At 41.0% G+C, this 19542-nt stretch overlaps 1 pseudogene across 8 annotated transcripts in view; it reads right to left on the bottom strand.

The window, feature by feature from the left end:
- Positions 1-19542, bottom strand: part of LOC125415122 (nonsense-mediated mRNA decay factor SMG5 pseudogene) — a 106288-nt pseudogene that overhangs the window by 43016 nt on the left and 43730 nt on the right. For 4 of the 8 annotated variants that reach the window (XR_014998067.2, XR_014998068.2, XR_014998061.2 and 1 more), the window contains one exon: positions 879-1052. The exons of 2 other annotated variants lie outside the window; for them this stretch is intronic. The product of XR_014998067.2 is annotated as a nonsense-mediated mRNA decay factor SMG5 pseudogene, transcript variant X7 (transcript). The remainder of the gene's footprint in view (positions 1-878; positions 1053-19542) is intronic. 2 more of the 8 variants (XR_014998062.2, XR_014998066.2) reach the window with 1 other exon arrangement.

Raw genomic sequence — 19542 nt, 5'->3', positions numbered from 1 at the left:
TGAAGAGCATCGCACAGAGAATGGCCCTCTCTGAGAGATATGTCGTCCTGCATAAGGGTTTCCTGTCGTATATTCCCTTTCCCAGAAAAATGGCAGAGGGCAGGCCGGATAGGTTCCAGGTGTCATGAACCTAGGGGCAGATTCCGTGCAAGCCCATTATAATGTTTTCGCTCTGGAAAGTGCGACCTCTATCTTTGCCTTCTGAGGGAGTTGCCTTTCTGCAAAGAAGTAAAAAAAGGGGGATATGTGGAGGGCCGGACCACATTCTCCATTGCTTCTAGGAACAAAGGTAGAGATTGACCTCTGTGACCCCAAGGTGTGGCGGTACACGCCTTTAGTCCTGATGCCTGGGCGGCAGAGGCAGATTGACTTCTGTGACCTCAAGGCATGGTAGTATACGCCTTTGGTCCCAATGCCTGGGAGGCAGAGACAGGCAGATCTCTGAGTTCAAGGTGATGTAGCACAGGCCTTTAATCCCAGCGCACGTGCTTGGTAACTCTCTACCTCTGCGTTCCTGCCTACTCCCGAGGCATCATCTGGGATAATGGGCAGCGGACCAATCCAAGAGTGACACATCAGAAGCGAGGACTGTTTCCTTTATAAGGGCTGGGTTCCCCTCATTCTGGGTCTCCGCCATGTAAGCTTATGCTCTCCCTCTCAAGACGCATAAAGCTTTACTGCAGAAGAATCCTAAATGTCCCGCATCGTTCTTGCTGGCGAGGCCGAGCGCGGGGCAGGCTACCATGAGAGGAAAGGGACTGCATGATTCAGAGCCATACCATGGAGCATGTAAGCCACATGTGTCTCCCATCACAGTCAAATCAAAAGCAAAACTCACTTTCCCTTGTCTGGACTTCTCCGGCACACAGCAAACATACCCATAATTCCCAGGCCCATTTTGGCCTCCTGGTCTCTGTACTTTGCTCTGTTTTCCCCAGGTCATTCCTTATGTCCTATTTCCTCCTTGGGGCTGGAGATGCCAGGATGATCTTCGTGCCTGCAAGACTCACCTTCTCTACCACCACCACCACCCCGCCGCAGTCTTTGAAGCTCTGCAGGGAAGAAAAGAGGGGGAGACCCTGAGGTGAGGAAGGGGGAGGTGTCTGTGCTCCAAAAACACACTAATCCAACGAATCCTCACACCTGTTAGACTAATCACCACCCTTTGCCTTTTTGGCACACTCCTCCCACCTTTCCTGACCCCTTCCTCTGGCACAGCTGTCACCTCCACCCATTCCTTGAGCAGCTCTGGCTGTGCCTTCTCTTTCTCCTTTATCTACCACTAAATCCTATCAATCACTTGAAAAACTGATCCCTTGGACTGATCCACTTTCTTCTCTCTCTCTCTCTCTCTCTCTCTCTCTCTCTCTCTCTCTCTCTTTCTCTTTCCTTGCCTTTCTTCTCTAGCACATGAAAGTTTCACAGAGACTAAACCAGCTGCAAATTAAAAGTGGGACTTGGAGTTCCCCAGAGTCAGCAGTCATGCCCCAGGCTTCACAAATGATCCCTCTGTTCTCTCTCACTGCCTTGTATTTATGTACACACTTCCCAATTCCAAGTTTTCATCCGGGATATTGGTGTCGCTGGCATCCAATTATCCTAAGTAAAACTTCACATATGTTTTCATACGCACAGAGTAGCTACTGCTAGCCAAAAAGTCACCTACTTATTTGCTAGGTAAAGTATTTAGGTATCCAACATGATATCTGAAATATCAGTAAATAGTCTCAGTTACCCAGACTCACCATCTGGGTTTCAGGGTTGCCACTTTCCTCCAAAATCCACTTACACACATTCTCTTTCCCAGGATGCACTTGGTGACCTGTGGTGAGAATATATGTCTGGCCACATGAACTGGCTATATCCAAGACGGTCTGAATCTGGTATGCACTTGTGTCCAGGGCTGACCACTTAGGATTGAGCATGCTATGTGGGAGCTGGTTCCTAAAAGCAGTTGTTCCTCGTCTCTCAAAAACCATTGGCCACCTGTACCTCTTTATCTATAGATGAGGTGAAGTGAATTTCCCCAGTCCACATTAGATGTAGATACAGTGATCACATATGCTGTTTCCCCTCCAAAAAAGATACACTTTTGTTTTGTTTTGTTTTTTACTATTTCTAAGTTATATGGAGAGAGACTAATGCTCATTTTGCAAATTTTCTGTAAATTATACAAGTGCTTTTCTTTTATTTAAAAATTTTTCATATAATATGTTTTGATCATGGTTCCTCTCTCCCAACTCCTCCCAGATCCTCCTTTCCTACCTATCCACCCAAGTTTATGTTCTCTCTCTCTCTCTCTCTCTCTCTCTCTCTCTCTCTCTCTTTTTCTTCAAAAAAATCGAAGCAGAAGACAAGGTAGAAAGATTGTAAGAGCCAGAGATGATGGATCACTCAAGCAAACAGTGTCTTCCATACACAACAGGAAAGATCCACATATGAGCTCACAGAGAGGGTAGCAGCATGCATGAGACCTGCAGAAGCTCAACCTTGACAAGATCCCAGAAATAAGAAGGGGAAGTGGACACAAGATCTCACCGGTAACCAAGGAACTATTTTCAATTGTTACCTGATAGGAGTGGAAAAATCAGATTTCTGTTTCTCTCTCTCTCTCTCTCTCTCTCTCTCTCTCTCTCTCTCTCTCTCTCTCTCTCTCTCATGTCACTGGGTATATCATCTACACTCCAGAGCAGGCTAACACAAAATGAACTCCATGGGTCAAAATGAACTCCATGGGTAATTTTGTTTGTTTGCTTGCTTGCTTGTTAGCTTTTTGGGTAGACTTTTTGTTTTGTTATGACATTTTATTTTGTTGTCTCATTGGTTTTCTGTCTGTTTGTTTGTTTGTTTATTTTTATTTTTATTTTTTTAGTCTTCTGTTTTTCAGAAGTAAAAATACTTTTTATTTGATAATGTGATATTTTAAAGCTAACAATTGCCAAGATGAGATTGAATTAATAATATCTTCCACCCACCACCACCTAATAAGTTAGCATCATAACTTTGGGAAATTCATTTGCCCTCATAGGCTTCCTCCTCGAGTTAGTATCAGAGACTGTTCCTATGAAGGCTAATTATGTGTGCTTGCGCATAAATCCTGATTCAGGAAAGAGAATTATCTGCTGGGATTATTGCCTGAACCTTCTTGAACCACCCTGCTTACATCTTCAGCCTCACCTCCTGCTACTTGGCTGCCTTTGACTGCATGCCACAACCAGAACTCTGGACCCAGTGCCTAGCCTGATCCCTCTGAACGTCTGAGCCTCTCCGTTTCACTCCTTCTTAGCTTTAGTTGTCCTCTGTTCTCGGTTTCCAAATTACATCTTATGACTTTGTAGACCCTCCAAGCTCAGAACATGTTCTATCTACTCCCAAAGCAGACAGCACTCACCATGAACATGCTTATTTTCTTTAGTAGTTTATGTTTCTCATGTTTATCTCAGTTGTAGCAGGCTGTAAATCTTTTGAAAGCAGGGAGTGTCCTTCCTTCCTGGCCCTACTTGCTGTATCAGACACAGTGCTAGTAGTGGATACATGCTACACAAATGCCTCTTGAACAAATATCAAATGCCAAGAAAGTAGACAAAACACAGACACAGTCTACTGCACACATATTTCTAATGCTTAACAAAAATGATTATAAATTTCCTGCCCAGCCCTTCTTGCCTTGAGTGGTAGCATCTCAAGGTGGGTTTTGAAGACCTTCTTTAGCCCTGAGAATACTGCAAGTTTGATGAAGAGAATGCAAACAGAAGCCTTCCCAAAAGAGCGAACCCTCTGGTCTTCCTCAAGCTGTGTGCACACTGTGCACAGCCAACCTGGGTGAGCTAGCCCGTCCAGCCAGGGTTTTCAGAAAGGGGCAAGAATGGTATTTCCTCGTAGTGAATTTCATGCTACTTTTAACTTTCTAAGTCCTTCCATACTGGTGCTAAGAAGGTTCCTGAGGAATATCCATTGAGCTGTACTTCAGAACACCAACAGCTTCCTCGTCATCTCTTGCAGCCACCTCCTTACCAAAGACTACTAAGAACATCTCTTTAATACCCATTAAGCCCACTTACTTTTCATCATCAGTTATAATTTATTTAAATTCATTACCATCCAGTACTGCAAAACCTACAGGTAGCCACGGTCTCAGCAGTGGGCCTTCCCAGTCCAGTCTTTAAAGCAGTGGTTCTCAACCATCCTAATGCTGCGACCCTCTAGTACAGTTCTTCATGTTGTGGTGACCCACCCACCCACAAAATTACTCGTTGTTACTTCATAACTGTAACTTTGCTACTGTTATGAATTATAATGTAAATATTTGTGTTTTCCAATTGTCTTAGGTGACCCCTGTGAAAGGGTTCTTGGGCTCGCAACCCACTGGTTGAGAACCACTGCTTTAAAGTATATAGTAAGAAACAGACATATATTCTCTGAGTGAAGCCCTTCACTCATTACCAAGTATCCTAAGAAGAAAGACAAGCAGCACTCCTCAACCCAGAAGAACTTTGTACCCTCCTCTCATCACCCACACTTCATCTTACCTCCATGCCCCTAAGCCACGCCTTTTTTAAGCGACCTCCCACTTCACCTGCTCTTCATTAATGTTCTGTATTTTTGTCCTCAATTCTTAGTTCTCCCATTAATGGCTCAGAAAAACCTAACCCAGATGTCACATAAAGATGGATTTCCCAAGGATAATTTCTACATTCAAATTCTTTATAAACAAGATAACATCCACCTTTGTGATCAACTAATATTCATTTGCTCCGTAAGTACCATGAGTGTGTGGGCCCATCTGTCTGGTTCTTAAGTCTCAGCTCAGCCCTTGTAGTCAAAGGTCGCTCAGTAATATTAGTTGCCTTTAAAAGCAAAAGGAGTCTCAACCTCAACTTCCCTCTGTTGTTGAGAAAATAGGACATGGGTCTTGTGTTTTTCCACCACTCTTCTCAAACAAAAACCAAATTGCTCCTCTGATGTAATAAATCTATCACATTGATAATAGATAATAAGAGGAAGGTTGAATTTTGTATGAAATGACCTGGGTTTCCCCTGTTTCCTAGACACAAAACAGAATTGCCTAATGGGCAAGACAGCGTTGTGCAGTATTCAGGAATGTATCCCAAGATTATTTTTCAGTTATATTTTGAACTCTACAACCAAATCATATCTGAATCTGTTAAACTCATACCAGCATTTGAAAACAAGATGCTAATAATGACAGCTTTATTTAGGCTCACAGAAAAGAATGTATAAAAACTGTTCTTAAGAGCATTACACTGTACTCCATCTATACACACAATCATAATTTCTTCATGTATATAGTAAGATACCAATAAAAGGAAACAGCTAATGAGTCCTTGGTAAAGGTCTGTCCTGAAATTCTAAACTTTGCCACAAGAGGGCAGGGTTGATTCGGTTCTGGAGTTCACGGTTTTCAAAGCTTTGGAAGGAATACACAGATGGATGGCAGATGGAAGTATAAATTACTGTAAAAAAAAAAAATCTCTAAAATAGCATAGGGTCTTTTACCAGAATAATAATGACAACAGTCAGCACACCTTGACTTGTAGTCAACCAAATGGAATGCTTTTGTAGAGCGTGAACCCTAAATGGCTAAGACGGCACGTACAAGAAATAGCCCTTGCCTCGCTCTGCAGTATCTCCTAAAGGGGAGAGCAACTAAAAATGTTAACGTCACCAATTTAACTAAATAAACAAATTTACTATACTGCAAAAGCAATCGACTAAATATGACATAGTAAACAAAAAGACAAAGAAATGTGGTATTTGATTTATTCTGGATTGAAAGAATGCAAAAAAAAAATCCCAATTATGTCTTAGGCACATCCAGAATGAAGTGGACAAAATGAAAACAGATTTTTAGAAAGGTATAGGTTTCAATGATTTCTTATTTCAGTATCATTCTGAACTCTATTTGCATCGTGCATTTGAATCCCTTTGTCCAGAATAAAAGGTGTGTTGAATATTGCATATGCATGGCCTTCTCCAATAAGCTCAGCTGCAAACACTGTAAGCCAATTGGACCATCATCCACGCAGTCAGGTGGGCACTGTGAAAAAGCACAAAGGCCAGGGGCAGCACTCACCCGTCAATCAGCAGGCATGGAGGGAGACTGAGATTCCAAGACAGTTAGGTAAACAGAGCCGTCTCGAGACAGTTCATGCTTCGTGGGGATCACAGCCACGGGACAATGCAACCGTTTCGTATATTTGCTGCTTTAATAAAGGAATTTCCAAAGGACATTTGTGTTTACAAGCTTTCTGTAATCGTAACAAACAGCTGAAGTGAATTACTTCCATAGGGTAAGGTTGATTTGGAACAAACTTTGGGAGAGTTTAGCATCTGGTTTAGGCTTCTTGCGAAGCAGAGCGTCATGGCAGGAGCATGCGCAGAACAAACCCCATCTACAGCATGGTTAAAAAGTATGGAATAAAGAGGCCCTACAGTTCCAGTTAAGGGCATGTCCCCGTGACCTAAAGACCTCCCATTAATCGGTACTGATCTTTTTCACCCTTTGCCTAGATTTTGGCCCTTCATCACACTCTCAAGAAGTTGGTTAAGATATTTTATGTGTGTTGTAGTACGAATGTTACAAGTTTCTCCCACTGGCTTATAGGTTTAAAAACTTCATTTCTGATTGGCGCACTGTTTGGGAAAGTTGTGGATGCTTCAGAAGATGCAGCCTAACTGGGGAATGTAAATAAAACATGCGAAGCAGGGCTTAATGTGATGCCCACTTCTGGTTCCCATCCTAGATCTCAGCGTCCAGAGGCTTGACATGAACACATCCAATTGAAAGCTCCCAACATGCGATGTTTTCTTTGCATGATAGGCTCCAGCCTCTGAGTTGTGAGCCAAATGAGTCCTTCCTCTGTTAAATTGCTCCTGTTGTGAATGTGGTCACAGCGATGAGAAGGCAACTGAACAGTCTGCCCTCCTCCTATTCTCTGAACTCATGGGACTGCGTTATGCTTTGGGCTTTTCCACCCATCTTCCAGAAGATCTGGGGGAGTGAGGAGAAATGGCTGCCATGCATTCCTCTCTATTTGGGCCACAGCAAAGATCAGATCCATCCTGTAGCAACAGAGCCCACTGAGGAATAATATTAGTAAGGATAATTAGAGATGTGTCTCTGACTTAGTGGGTGGGGGAAGGACATGAAACTAATTACCTTCAAAGCACTGAGATTCTCATTCACTCCTCCCTACAGTAAATATGCGTTGAGATCAGCTGAAGGTCAGGAATGAAAAGACAGCTTTTTCATGCAGGAAATGAAAGACAATGCTTGCTCTGCTGAGACCAGAGCCTTGTGCTCTGCAACCTTATGTTCAAGTAACCATCCAGCGGCAGTACATAAGAGTGACAAGGAAGACTCTAGGACAGTTGAGAAATCTTCTAAGAAGGCGGACACCACGTTATCTTGGAAAAGAAGAAAAATGAAAGATTACCAAAAGAAAATATGATACATGGGAGACATTGGATACATAACTATATCAGAGACCAATTTAGAGCAAGAGACAGGGTTGACTGTTAGTAGAAACCAAGGTCAATCAAATGCCATGATAAGATGTTTAAATGGTCCTAAGGGTGATCAAATGACAATGATAGAGTTCGAGCCAGGAAATAATGTAATCAAACTCTTATTTTAAAGTGATTGCTCAAATCTTATTTTGGAGAATGGATTGAAGAAATGGGTAAGGTGATACTTGATTACATTACGTTAGCGTTACCTACAGGCATGGGGGATGCATAGCTAATGCTCTCCTAACACTTTCAGTGCAGCAGCCTAAGATAATATGCATGAAGAGGATGCACTGACATACTGAAGGGGGAAGCAGCCATGGAATCCTAGAAAGAGTATATAAGAATTATTCTATTTTGTTGTCAATTATGCAAAGCTTTTATTTGAGCTGGCTTAAAGAGGAGAAAACTGAGGGCAAAGAAGTTGCTTCATTTATTAAAGCCTCAGAACCAGTAAGTGACAGAATCTGAAATCCAAACTAGATTACTCTGGCTTTCAAATCAGGAGACCCTGAACACACTCTGTATGTTGCCCACTTTCTCTGGAAAACTTACTTGGCCTCTGGCTTTCTACTGAGAAGAGAGGTAGATGAAACAAGAAACATGAGTAAAGGTTCCATCCAAATGTCCAACTCCATGATTCCATCACTTTCCTCATTGGTTGGCCTGTAGGACCAAAGCTAATCCACAGCAAGATTGACAGCAGGAGGCAAAGGAAGTGATGTGGCCCTGCAGGTCTCTGAGATTACTTGATTTCCATTCCCATTAACTGGCAGCCTGAGCCACATTATTTGGGATAATTAACTATGTGTCTCAAAGGAATATGTCCGGCCGTCCTCTCTCGCCTTTCTGAGAGAAGAATGAATCTAGGAGAAAGGACAAAGCATCTCCATGGAAATGAACTTTCCGTCTCATTCCCTACAATGAGGCCATCTTTAATTTTTTTTCTCACTCATCCTCCTACACCTTGATAATGTCATCGTTTTAATGTGATTTCCAAGGATAAGGAGCTCTGAGGAACTTGTATTAAGCAATTACCCCAGGGATCAGCATGTACAAGCCCGTGATATTTACTTAAAATTCTCAGTTTGGTGAATATGTCAAGGTCTTCATAAACACTACTGACTTTTTCCAGGTTAGCAAATTAGTGCCGTGTCCAGAATAATCATTCCCACAAGGAGAATGACATGTCCTTATATTCCATCTTCTTCCTTGGTGGCAAGTGCCGTTTCAGGCCATTTGTGAAATAAATTCCAAAAACTGCTTGGGAATAAGGCCTAGGTTGCTTTACTGTAAGGAAAGAGAAAGAAAGAACAAAAGAAAGAAAGGAAGGAAGGAAGGAAGGAAGGAAGGGAGGAAGGAAGGAAGGAAGGAAGGAGGGATTATATGATGTGGATGCAGATAAGAGAGTTTATTCTAAAGATCAGCAGTGAGGAACTATCTTGATCTATGATAGACTTTTGCCTCCTTATAAAAAGTATTTTACAAGGCAGTGCCATGAGAAAAGCCCTTTTGAAAGCATGGTGATCACATGGAGTCCTGTCAGATGAGTTACAGACAATGCTATCTTGGAACTAAGAACTTGAGTGTTCATATGGTATTCTTTTCCATAGTAAACAAAAGACACCAATTTAAGTCCTCAACCAAATAAAAGGAGAAATTTCCCAGAAATTTCACTCTTAGTTTGACTTAGTTTCATATGCAGAATACTTAAAAGCAGTGATTTAAACAGAAATGTTAAACCGATGTTTAGAGTAACATTATTTGTGATAGCTAAAAAGTAGAAGCAACCAATTACCTGTCTCCAGATTAACACCTAGAAGAGGCAATGGCATAGCACACAGACATAAAAAGGAAAATAAAAAACTTTCTGATATGTACAACAGCATAGTGAAAGTAAGATAACATTGAAATAAATCAAACACAGAACAAATGCTGTGGGATTCCACCAGCAGAGGCATATCCTCAGAGACATGGCAAAGGATGCTAAGCTCAGCCTGTGGAAAGAGTCACTGATATTGGGTTCAAAAATTTTATTGGGAAGATGAAAAGTTTGGGATAGAGACAGTCGGTATTGATGCTCACACCCCATTGTGTTTGCATCTAATGTGACTTGTGTACACTCTCAAGTGGTTACCAAGTATTTTTTATCATACTGTCTTCTAGAAAGTAGTCTATCTAGTTTTAAACTAAAAATATTTGGAGTCTCCATAGTGTGCTGGTCAAGAATCCAGGACTCTAAACTACAATAAAACCAAGTATTACAGGAATAGTTTTTGATCTTTTTTATTTATTTATTTTATTGTCTTTATGTCACTATACATTTTTCTCCACTCACTTCCCTTCCTCCCCCTACCCTGCTCCCCTCTCCCGTGACACTCACGCTCCCGATTTACTAAGCAGACTGTCTTTTTCTTCGTCCTGTTTAGATTCATGTATGTCTCTCTTAGTGTCCTTTTTGTTGTCTAGGTTCTCTGGGGTTGTAGATTGTAGACAGATTTTTCTTTGCTTTATGTCTAAAAACCACTTATGAATGAGAACATGTGATATTTGTCTTTCTGGGTGTGGGTTACCTCACTTAACATGTTTTTTTTCTAGATCTATCCATTTGCAAACAAATTTCAAGATATTATTTTTTACCACTGAGTAGTACTCTATTGTGTAAACGTACCACATTTTCTTTATCCATTCTTCAGTTGAGGGGTATCTAGATTGTTTCCAGGTTCTGGCTATTACAACTTTAGTGGACCTTTGCTGAATTTTCAAGAAACCATGAAACCTCTCTCTGGGGAAAACAGTGTGAAAGAAACATAAAACTTACTGTTGTGGGAAATTTGGGGGTAGAAGTCCCTCACTGAGTTTGATTTGGAGATCAATCATGTTGCAAAATTCAACAGCACCTTGGCATCCTTACAGCAGATCAACTAAGATTTACTTGGGCAAGGTATCCCTTAGACTTTAGCCTTTGAACACACAAACACACACACACACACACACACACACACACACACATGTAAGAGCTGGAATAAAGGGCTCTAGCCCACTCTAGGTCTATGCCATACTCACTACTGCTTGATCCATCAAGATGTGAGGCGCCCTAGTCATATGCTCCTGCTGCCATGAATCCCCCCCTCCCAAGATAGACCTGTACCATCTCAAACCAGGAGTCAAAATGCTCTTCCCTTAAGTTGTTGTTGTTAGATACTTTATCATAAAGGCTAGAAGAGTAATTGATCGATTTATTAAGAAAGAGAAATTCTCATTGACGTGTGGTGTTCAAGTGTAGCTGAAGTCCTCGAAAAACAAACAAACAACAATAACAATAAAAACAGCAAAATATCACAGATGAAAAAGCAGAAAAAAAGGGACACCCAACCTTAGTTCAAAAATGCATGCCCGAGTTCTGAGCTTTGCTAGGCTGAGTGCCTAGCTCGCAGTACACATCAGGCATGGGGAACAGCAACAAAATGAGTAATACCACAAGGCATCAAACACCGTGGTTCATCTCGTCACAGCATAGTCCTGTTAATAAGCTATTGCATCCATCTTTAGAGCTATTTTGAGACTTGCCTGCACACAGCTGTCTTTTTTACCCAAAGGAAAACTTAATAACATCCTTTCCGTGTGAAAGAGGGTTTTTTTTTTGTATCCGGTTATAATTTGAAAAGGAACAACTAAAATTACACATGTTGAAATAAAATAGGAAATAAACTCCCATTTATTACTGCTTACAAAGTTCTATTTTTATAACACTATTTAGTGTGTAGTATCTTCTCTGGATTTCTAAGATGGGTAGCATTTTATAGATTTAGTACAAATTAGGAGTTTGTAACCCTGGTTTTAAAATTTCAACAAATTTGAAATATTTTAAATAATATTTTTCTCCTCTCTAAGCTTTCAGTGCACTAAAAATCCAGCATGCATGTTGGCGTATTTTTAGTAAATCAAAGAGGGAAAACATGTGAACACGAGCTATTCTGTTGCACCTCTATTTAGTATACAAATAACTATAGATATGTACAATAGAGAATGACGAGAAGGGATTTGAACTGTATATGTGAACTTTTCCAATGAAAATCCTTTTGGCGTTTTATGAGCACACAGTGCGGCAAAGTCAAGTGGCGTGTGTGATTAAGTCCAGCCAAGCAGCTACACGTGAGCACCCCAGCTCTAGACACGATGCTGTGCTCTGTTCCGAGTTCATGCTCGTTCTACCACATAATCTAACAAATCCAGCCTGACGGCTGAATTTTCCATGACAACATCCACCTCCAGAGACAAGGCACTCCACTTCAGTGTCCTGCTAAATCCCACTGTCATTTATCTGTATTTGATTCTTTCCTTCCTGAACTTAGACCAACATCACAAGACTAATGGCCAAGGATCACACTCACATTATCACTTTCTGTTTGGAATGCAGCCACTGCAGAGCCGACTTGTTCCACAGGCACAAGGGTTAAGACTAACCCTTGTGCCCTTTCTTTCTTTCTTTGGTTTACTAAAAAACCAAAGAAAGAAAGAAAGAAAGAGAGAAAGAAAAGAAGGAAGGAAGGAAGGAAGGAAGGAAGGAAGGAAGGAAGGAAGGAAGGAAGGGAAAAAAGGAAGATGAAGAAAGCTCAAACAATAAATGTGATTATAAAAAAGATGCATTTAATCATTCATAAGTTTACCTTCCTATAAATATGATTATATATTGGCCTACAAAATACCTGTCAGAAATTCTCTCTCTAACTTGGATTTCCAATGATCTGATAAACAAAGCTGGTGGGCTGTGTTGTAACAGCAGAGCATGTTGCTGTGGCTGTGTGAGATTATATAAAAAGTGATAAGTGCAGAAAGATCTTTATAATGATGGGTTCATTTCAATGAGTTTCTCTTATCTATTGCGAGTCACATTGAATTTCCATTTAGTCAAGAAAAAAGCAAAAGTTTTTTTTTTTCAGTTGTAGTATTTAAATTAATACTCATCTATATGTTAGTGAGTGTTGTTTAGTAAATAAGGGGAAAAGTGCATTGGTATAGCAAACATTTCGAAAATGATGAAAAGATGAATCAGTGTTCTATGATTTGTAAGGAAAGAATAAATGACTGTGTTTGAACCTAGAATTTCTAAGAAGACAAAGAAAACAGAAAGCCACCCCAGACAAAGGAACTACCCTGGTTCCCTATAGATCTCCATGGTTAGAGAATTGGGTGGGTGAATATAAGAAAACAAGGAGCCAGATCGCAAATGACCTTTACTGGGTTATAATCTTTATTAACAGACTGAAGACCACAGGAAGCTATCCGAATGTTATAAACCAGAAGCAATGGGATTGACAGAAGTGTGGTGGCACTAGTACCACTTGAGAAAGGAAAAGGAGACTGTGAGACCTATCAAACGACCAGGAGATGGTACTTCATTTAAATTTTAGAAAGTGAACTATTTTAAAAAGACATAAAGCATTACAGAATAGGGGTATCCCAAACATATCAGAGCTCTTTGTACTAAAATGCTCCTCTAATTTAACACAAATATTCAATGGATTATTTTTATGGCGTTTCACGAGACAAATGGTGGCACCTGATAGAACAGTGTGAATAGAAAGATTTTCACGTAAAGTTATTGAAAGTCTAAACTGATGTGAAGAGCAGGAGATAATCGGGAGAAAACTACTGGTGGGGTTGAGGTTTGTCTCTGAACTTGAACAATAAGTTGAATCTACCTTATTGAGAATAGTTTTCGAGGAAGATGGAAAAACAGAGCTGTGTGTTTGGTGGTGGACTCTGCCTAATGGGAAGCCTATGATACAGTTGTCCAATAAATCACTCATTTCTATATGCTCCATTTCCCACCCCTACAAAACAGGAACTAAACTGATTCCCTGAATGAATGGGAAACAGGGAGGGATCTAATCTGTGTGTATATTATTACATGTGTGTTTTTCTAATAAGTGTGTACATACATATGTTATGAATTAATTGGCACAAGATAAAAAAATAGTAATTATTTGAAATTTCCAAAAAAAAGAGTGTGGCATGAATAAAGAAAACCTTCCCCAACACCAGCAAGTCAGCTTAAGAACAAGGGAGGGCACACCCAGACTTAGATAAAGAACAGGTGTGGATACCCATGCCTGGTCTCTGTCACAGCTGTGGACAGGTGAGAGTCTTAGTCTGTGTTTATATGACCCTCACCATTACTGGGAAGAAGAACAAGTACATGTGAGCCAACACATATTCTCTGTCCGCGTTAGAGAGTGCATCCTTATTTCCGAAACGGTGGCACATGTACAGAAAGGTAGGACTTAGTGGCCATATGGGTTCTTAGCACAGAAATCATGCTCTCCAGATCCATGTAAAAAAAATTGTCAGGAGACCCCCTCTCTTCTCTCATGTATTATTGAAGAATCTATGCCCTTCTGCATACACACAAAAATAATCATATTAGTCCAATTGGATTAGTTCAATGCATATCATTTGTAAAGCCCTTGGGGAGGGAATGGGGAATACTTCCCTTTGTTTTCAGAAAATCTGATTGAAGCAGATCATACATATGTTTGCAAAGGATAAAGAACCAGATTAATCTAAATAGGGAAAGCTACAGGGAGCATGAGTCGTGGCCATTATTTTCCTAACAAAGGCTACCAGAAAAAAAATAAAATAAAAAGTCATTGATGGGAAGCTATGATGCATTAAAATATAACCTAATTGACAATCCTTACATAATAAATCCTAAGTAAATTTATTTATAAAATCAAATTCTCTTCTACCATCTCCCGAAACTAAATCCCATGGTAAATTTAGTTATAAAATTAAGCTCTAATGTGAGAAAAATATAAAGCAGAATGAAATGAAGGGTAAGATTAGTACAATGAAACCATTTAAAATATTCTGTCTCTCCCTTTATCTGTTCTGGTATTGCTTTTGTTTTTAAATTTTTTTTTAAATTAAATACTATGTTTGGGATTTGCTATTAAGTTAACCTCTAGAAATAAAAGATTATTATCAGAGCTGTACAAGAATGGCAGGGTATTCACTTGCTGAGTCACGGGCCAAGTCTGCCCTGTGTTTCTGCACAGGGCTGTTTGCTGTAATACTTTTATTATATATTCATTCACTCATGCACACTTCAGATTGTCATGAAAAATAAAAGTATTCTTTATCAAAATGTTCTGTGTCCCGTTATGTGTCATTTTTCGCAGAACACAGATAAAGAATATTTTTCACCCTACTTAACCAGGAAATACAATATAGTTAAGTCTCAAGAGGGGAAAATGGATTTCCATCTATACTGAATGACATTTTAAAAATCTCTGTTCCCCGTGCCTTCCAAATAAACGGGGCCTCACAACATGAAAGAAAGGGATCAGAAAGAAATAAAGACTGAAGGAGGAAAATTGAGGCTGGATGACAGGCTCATTAAAATGTGAAGGAAGCGTCTCCAGCTCCCCCGAGGACGCTGCCATGCCAAAATAATCGCTGAGGAACATGGAAGGAGTGGATGCCGGTGGGGGCCTCCTATTGCACCCAAGAAGTTGGTGATTATGTCCTGGAAATGTGACCCTACGAAAGGCTGGCTTCTTTGTGGCTTAATAGAGTTCACAGAAAATGCTCGTCTCCAAAATGAGATTTCTCCCCTATTCACTGTGCAGTGTGGAAGCCTTGACAGGATGAGCAGGGGGCCATTTCTCCTAATCAAGGGGGGATGGGAACCCCTGGGGGTGGAAGATTGCGAGCAATCAAGATCAACAGTTACGAAAGAAAAAAAAAAGCCATTGCTTCTGCTCCATTGTCAGGTAGGCATAAAGGAAGGGGAGAGGGAAGCTGCTAGAATTTGGTAGAAATAAGAGATAATAGGTCACACGGACCCATTTGTCTTAGTAATTGTCCTATTTCAGTCTGCAAGGATCTGGGAAAGAGTCCCTTGCTGCCTGGGTAGCCTATTTACGTAGCATGCTTAACTCTTAATTAAAAATATCCATTGTTTTCATCCTGTTAGCTCAGAAGTCGTATGACTACTTTAATATGAAGACAAAGACAAGGTTTTCTAGATTATATGGAATAGAGTGTCTTGCCTCTTGGTAAAGCTGAAGGATAGGAAAGACAGTGTGGGTGAAAATGTCCAGTCTGAGGCCACACTCGAAGGCCTTTGGAAAAACATCTCAGTTTCTAGAGGGGAATATATTCCTAAGCTTCATCATCTCCTCCAGTTTGCTCCTATTGTAAAATAGTAGAAAATCAGATTCTGTAGTTTCTTATTGTCTGGTAAACTATATACTTGAATGTGTTTATATATGAGTCTTATATATAAAACATTACACTGGTTAGAAGAGTACTTCAGTGTTAATACTGGCTACATTTATAACAGGGTCCATAAGAGTGGGATCTGAAGGAAGGCTGAAGGGAGACTGTCTCTTTATCTGAATATTTTCAAAAGCAAATGTATTTATCAGAACACAAAATAATAGAGCATTTGCCTTCCATTTATGAGACCCTAAGTACAATTCCAAACATGTGTGTGTGTAAACAATATATACATATGTACATTCATTCATGACCTAGATATGCGAACTAATCTTTAAAATATGTTTTAACTTTGGTTATTCCACAGCTTGATTGAGCTAAAGCTGTAGTATAAAACTAAATCTCAAATAAGTAAAATAAAGAGAAATTGTAAAAACGAAGCTTTCCCAGTGAGGGTTCTACTGCACTCAAGGTTCTCTGAAGCTCGGCCTGCTATGTGAAAGACTGTCTGGGGTGTCTGCTCATTGAGGTTAGCAGTGTTTGTGCTGTGCTGCGGTTTGACTTGTGAAAGTCCCAGTGCTAAAGGCTCAGTCTCTGGCTTGGCAGTGTCTGGGACGTGGCAGAAATAATAAGGAAGGAAGGAAGCAGTTAGGGAGCCTGCATGGGACCGACCTAAGCCCTCTGCAGATGTGTGACAACCATGTAGCTTGGTCACTTAATAAGGCTTCTAACAGTGAGAGCAGGGACCTCTCCCTGGCTCTTAGCTGACTTGGTAACCTGTTTCCTAGGCGGGATTTTACCTCAAAGTAAGGGGAGGAGCTTGGTCCTGCCCCAATTTGACTTGCTTAGCTCTGTGCAAGCCATGGGAGGGCCTGCTCCTTTCTGAATGGAGATGAAGGAGGAGGAGCGATTGATGGGTAGAAGGGAAAAGGGGAGGGGACTGGAGGAGAGGAGGGAGGGGAAACCTGTTGGTATGTAAAACCAATGAAAAAAGAAAGTTAAATTAAAAGAAAAAAGTGAGGTTCAAGTGACCCTCTCTCAAGGAATACATGTGGGTGTATTTTCATGGCCTTGATTTCTTCAAATCCCCACACTTAAGCCTATAATAAAATACATTCACTAGTCTCTCCAAAATCACTTCACAGGAAAGAGAAGTCATTGCCTAGAGGGACAGCTTGGATCATTAGAGGCATGACCTTGACAATAATTATGGGGCCCTGCTCATTTGTCTTTCTCCTTTGCTATGCTTCTCAGTCACAAGTAAGGGAGCTCTATCCTAGGCTCCTGCTGTGAGGTACTGCCTTACCACAGACATAAGGCAATGCTTAAGATTCAAAACTGTAAGCAAAAGCAAACCGTTTTATGTTATCTCTCAGGTACAGTAATGAAAAACTGACTTAACATACCTTTGGCTCACTGAAGTGTTCCTGAGGCAAAAATAGAATGAGGCCTCCAAATGGTTCTTAACTCTATTTATAATATGCTAGTCCTATGTAAGTATAAGAATCAGGAACCAATCCTGCCAGATGATACCTCTATGATTTCTCTGCTGTGCCAAAAGTGCACACCTATTTATAAGATTTAAGGGGAAGATACTGTTTCTTAAAGTAGACTTCAACAACCTTAGCTACTAAGACAATATTCTAAACAATGTAGGATGTAAGAACCAGGGCACAACTTGCTTCCTAACCACACTAGTTCTGTTATTCTAGTAGAATACCCTGACAAACAGCAACTTAGAGGGGTGTTGTAATCTGCTAGCCTGGTCTGTCACCTGGGTACCCTGTCCCTTTAAGAGACAAGCACCGCTCACTCCCAATCTCCTCCTTGAATCTCTTGCCTTCTCTCCAGCCTGCTCTCTTTCCATCCCTCTTTCGAAGAGGTAACTACTGTCTCTCTCTCTCTCTCTCTCTCTCTCTCTCTCTCTCTCTCTCTCTCTCTCTTTCTCTCTCTCTCTCTTTCTCTCTCTATCTGTCTGTCTGTCTGCCCTTCTTCTGGAGACGCAGAAGCTGCCTCTCTCTCTCCCCCCACCTTCTTCCCTTTTTCCCCCTTCATCCTTTCCTCCTTCCCCATAACCCACTAAATAAAGTCTATACCCCAGGTCTCTCTGCATGGTGTATCTGTCTGTCTATCTCAGGGGACCCGCCAAGGTCTCCCACCTGTAAAGGGGGCCCACTAAGGTCTCCCACCTGCCAAGGGTACCCGCCAAGGTCTCCCACCTGCCAAGGGGACCCGCCAAGGTGTGCCTCTGCTGCCCCTCGTGGGACCAGCCTCGGGTCACCTGCCTTTATATTTATAAATGAAAACAAGGGGGAAGGGTGTGTCTGACTAGAGTTCCAGAAGGGATATATTATATTCCATCATGGTAGGGAAGGCAGGTAAGCAGGTGCTCCAGGCTGGGCTGGTAGAAAGAGAAACTGCCTGATCATATTTTATTCACACCCAAGAGGAGGAAGAGAAAGACAAGGAAGTGAGGCCAATCTGTCAAACCTTCTTGCTTTCTATCTCCTAACAGTTTTACAAGTTTTCCAAACAGCACTGGAGACAAATCATTCAAATACATGAGCCTACGGGGGACAAGTCTCATTCGAAAACAACACAAATGCAAGATGAAAGTATGCCCAACAAAACTCACACAACACTTTTGAAAAAGTCTATGAAGCTAAGGAAAACTATTCTTGGTTCTGTAGGTTTTGGTTTTGATTTTGTTTTGCTTTATCTGACAATCAAACTCCAGACTTCATGAATCATTCAGTTCCGTAACTTTCTGCAGATTACAGTCATCTCTTGGAGGTAGGCTTTGCCTAGTGTCCATACCCTTAAGTCAAGAATGTTGTGAGTGGCAGATGAGTCAGAAAGTGTTGTACACTAAAGCCTGGCATCCAGGTACTGACCCTCTCTCCAATTTTAGGAAGCCGTGCATGTGCTGCTTCCAGAAAAGGCCAATTTGCCCCAAATGTCTAAAATCCTTTTAACTGAATCCATTATACTAATATCTGACAATTATGAACTGAGTTCCATTTAACATGCTTGATGTCCTCACTTGGAGGCAATGATTACTAAAGAGAATGAGTTGTATAAACCTGTTTCCCAGCATGTTGGTTGATAAGACACCCCGCTGGTTCTAATGCCACCATCAGGCAGAGCTTTTTATATTTAATGTTGAACAAATTATCCTCTGTGAAAGGCAGATTGAGAACTCTGGCTGTCAATCTTCTTTTCCATACTGCTGCATTTCCATTTCATAGAACATCCTGAAAATTCAAGCTGAAGGAGGTAAGGGTCCTTAAAAAAATCACACAGCAAGAATAAGTCCAAATGAAATGGGGAGAGTATCAATAGCTCCCTTCCAAGCCAATGGCAGGAAAGTCTCCTTTACACCCGGCATCCTCTTGCATGGTGTGACCTCCAAATCCCAAACGTGGGAATTTCTGTGCCCAGGTCAAGAATCTCAAGAGAATCAAGGTTAGGAGGGTCTCGCAAACAAGGGAAGAATTATGCCTGCAATATATGAGATGTTTTATATTGCAGGACGGTGTGAAAGCAAACCTGGGCCGGTGACCCACTGTGGAAATTTCCATGGGGGGGGGGGGGTTTCAGCTCCATGTGATTGCCCTGAATATTTGGCCTTGCAGACTTCTGCAGCAAGACTGATGTCCTGCAGCTTTCTGCCCATTTCCTCTTCATAATGAGCCACAACTTTTCATTTCACCCAATGTGAGCCTCAGGCCAACCTTTTCCCATTGATTGTGAATAACAAATCTCTTCCATGAAAATGTGGGCTTT

The sequence above is a fragment of the Myodes glareolus genome, chromosome 19, assembly GCF_982192425.1.
Source record: "Myodes glareolus chromosome 19, mMyoGla1.1, whole genome shotgun sequence".
Taxonomy (NCBI): Eukaryota; Metazoa; Chordata; class Mammalia; order Rodentia; family Cricetidae; genus Myodes; species Myodes glareolus.
The sequence above is the reverse complement of the archived record's forward strand: the minus strand, read 5'-3'. Positions and strand labels throughout refer to the sequence as shown.